Source organism: Pteronotus mesoamericanus, unplaced genomic scaffold (assembly GCF_021234165.1).
Source record: "Pteronotus mesoamericanus isolate MK-2021 breed Mesoamerican mustached bat unplaced genomic scaffold, CSHL_Meso_final contig_130, whole genome shotgun sequence".
Taxonomy (NCBI): Eukaryota; Metazoa; Chordata; class Mammalia; order Chiroptera; family Mormoopidae; genus Pteronotus; species Pteronotus mesoamericanus.
Window position 1 is genome coordinate 28,080,797 of NW_026555060.1, and position 3,355 is coordinate 28,084,151.

Below are 3,355 nucleotides of genomic sequence, written 5' to 3' on the forward strand. Positions count from 1 at the left end.
AAGAAAAAGGCTTTGACTGACATTGCTGCAATCTGTGCAATCTGTCTTAAACAAAATTAGGAAAGAGAATCAATGGGCTTGACGTGGGAGTAAAACCTTTCAAGTCAAAGTATCCTAAGTAGGATGATTACATCCCACATGCTGTGTAGGAGTGATCTGAGTTAGGGATGCTAGTTAAATTACCTGGCTCATGCCTGAGAATTTTTAGGTAATTAGGATTTTAGTCATAATTTAATTCAAATGCAAGGATGTCGTTTAAATGGAGAAAAAGTTAGAAATCAAAAGACTACATACTATTTCCCAAAATAGTATATTCTAAATATGTAGACTTGTGTAGATGGTATAATTGGTTTTTTGTGCTTTATGTATTATGACATTTGTCAACAAAAATTTTTACTTGTTATCAAATTAAGTACAGAAAAATGATTTCTATATTCCATTATGAGGAACATAAAATTATAATAAAGCTAAATTCTTTTGGTAAGACTTAAGAGGAGAAAAATTCATGAAGGAGAGGGAAGAAGGGAAGGAAAGAGAGAGAGAGAGAAGCCACAAGGATGCTTTATATTACAATTATCTCTCTTAAACCATTAGAATGAGTGACCTGTTTGAATGTGTTTTCTCCTTTTTTCTTTTACAAAACATCATTAAAACTGCGAGCTGCAAGCTCACACTGGTACAAAAAAACTATGCTGAAGAGTTATAATTGTAGATTGATGTTTAAATTCCCATTAGTGAGATATGCTTTTTTGTTTATTTCCTTTAAAATTAAATATTCTGATGCAAGCACATGTTGAGTTATCTAGAATATATTGATATTTAATTGTTTACAATATATTGTGATTAAGTGCATTTAATAGTCTTTTGACTGTCCAGAAAAATAACTGGCTAAAAAATATTAAGATAGAGTTGAATTGATAAAGTAACCATTTGAGTGGAATTTACACTTAAATAAATGATTAATATATGTTTATTAACTACTTTTTATAACACAAAATGTTTTCACTCTCTTCTCTTAAATATTAACTTTCTACTTTCCTATATATGTGCATCTTTAGGGATACACAGGCAATTTTAAAACTTTGTCAGAATTCAGTGTGCTGACATTTCCTGGGACTCATGATTGCACTTCAATTATCATGTTGAAATATATATTCTAAACTAGTAGAAGCACAAAGGACTGATACAGCATAATGCTACCTTTTGGCAAGTCCCATATTTTCAGAACACCTTTTATAAAATAAAACATTTTTTATTATTTCTTGGGTCAATAATTTTAATATGCTGTACCATATTTCTCTAATGTAAGAAACATTATTCGAAACCTACGACATATGTACTTTTAAAGAAACAGTAGATTCAGAAAAAACTGGGTTATTTTAATTATAGAGACATCTTGTACATGTCTCAAGGTACATGGGTAAATATCAATAAAAAAGGGAAAATTAGAATTTTATCACCATAACAATTCAAAAGCTACAGCACTTGTAACTACAGCTACAGTATGCTAAGGGGTATTTATCCTTAAAATACAAAGAGAAAAACTGAATAGAATTAACATTTTGAACAACAATAAAAAATAAACTAGTCACAGAAAAAATTATTTTTAATAGTAGTTGATTACTAAGATGCTTAAATCACTGTCTTATCACTTAAGATGCCTTAAGTTCAAATGACAGAAATTCCAGCCTTAAATTTCTTAAACAAATGGAAGGCTTATTTTCACACCTAAGGCCTAAATAAGGTGGAGTGCCTACAGGGTTTGTTAATTCAATTGCTCGAACCCATGAGCAAGACCTTAGAGTCCTCTCATTTTAGGATTGCCTATGGTCAGTGTTTTTGACTTTGTCCGTGATCCCTTCCTGTCTGAAAGATTGCTGTCAAATTTCTAGGTGGCATATGCAGGAATATCAACATCCAGCAGAAGAAAGGAGACTTCTCTTCTGACAGGTCTCTTTTAATTTGGGTCCATAGGGCAGCCATACACTTGCCCCACACCTTGCTGTCTGCAGGGCTAACTCAATCACATCCAAGGGGATTGTGATCACTGAACTAGGTTAAGATCAATCAATTAAGCGAATGGCTTTAGGGGTTCTATTACAAAGGACAAAGAGCATAGGAATAAGGGGGGGCAGAATCTAGGTAGTGCCCAATGTTACTCTGCGATGTCATATTTATAAAATAAATAAAGGGTATTAACTAAATTTCAAACGATATAAAGAGTTGCTTTCTTCATATATAATAATTTCTCAAAACACTGATTAATAAAACTCACTGAAATGGAAATTTATGGAGAGGTAACTAAATAATTGAGTCATTTTAAGATTAGAATGTCCTGTAACAGAGCACAGATTTAAAAGAGCCTATTTTTGTGTCTCTCACCTCTTACTCTTCTCCCTTCCCAAATAATTTGGAAATGATTTATCTATCTGTACTCTAGAATCAAGGACTTAGCTTCACACATGAAAAAAATAAAACAACTTTGGTATTTTACAGTCCAAAATTATATCAATTACAAGCAGCCTTTGCATTTCTGTTTACTCTTTTTTATTAATTATTCATTATAATAAATAACAATGTTTTACAGTATGGGGTAAATTTGGTAAGTACATTATTTTCCTAAGATAAAATTAAGTATGAATAAAATATATATTTTTTTAAAAGGGAAATATTTGTTGACCACAGATCTGTTTAAAATACTTTTCATTAAAAAAAGTCAGAATCCACACCATGACAATTCTAACATTTATGCTTTAACATTGAGGAACAATACAATTTGGCTTCATTTCACACTCTGCTGAAAAAGGAAAAGGGGATTTCCTATTTATATCATTTAACACGATTTTGAAAACCTTTTCCCACAGTGATATTTGAGCTATTTCTAATTCTAATGATCAACATAAATATGATTTTATTTTTTGAGCATGACCGTACTACAACTTTTATAAACCCCTGCTGCGAGATCTTCTCTCTCATAAAAGGCATGTAGTATGGATGACACTATCATTTTCACTTAAAAATTTCTATTTTCAAAATCCTAATAGTTTGCATGTATAGGTAGGTCATCAAAGATATAATTCTACAAGGTTTTTTTTTTTTTTTGTATCAAATAGTTCAAAAGGGATTGCATATGGTCCTGGCATCTTTAGTTCAGTGGTTGATAAGTCCTACTATACTCTTTGAGATTTGTATTCTTGATCAGGAGGAATTTTTTGAGCTCTCACAATATATTTGAAAATTTAATATGTGACTCATCCTCTAAAATATATATGCACACCGTTTTCTCACTTTGCTTTTTCATATATCTCAAATAATAGATTAAAGCCATCAGCTGAAAAGAGAGATGATGCATTAA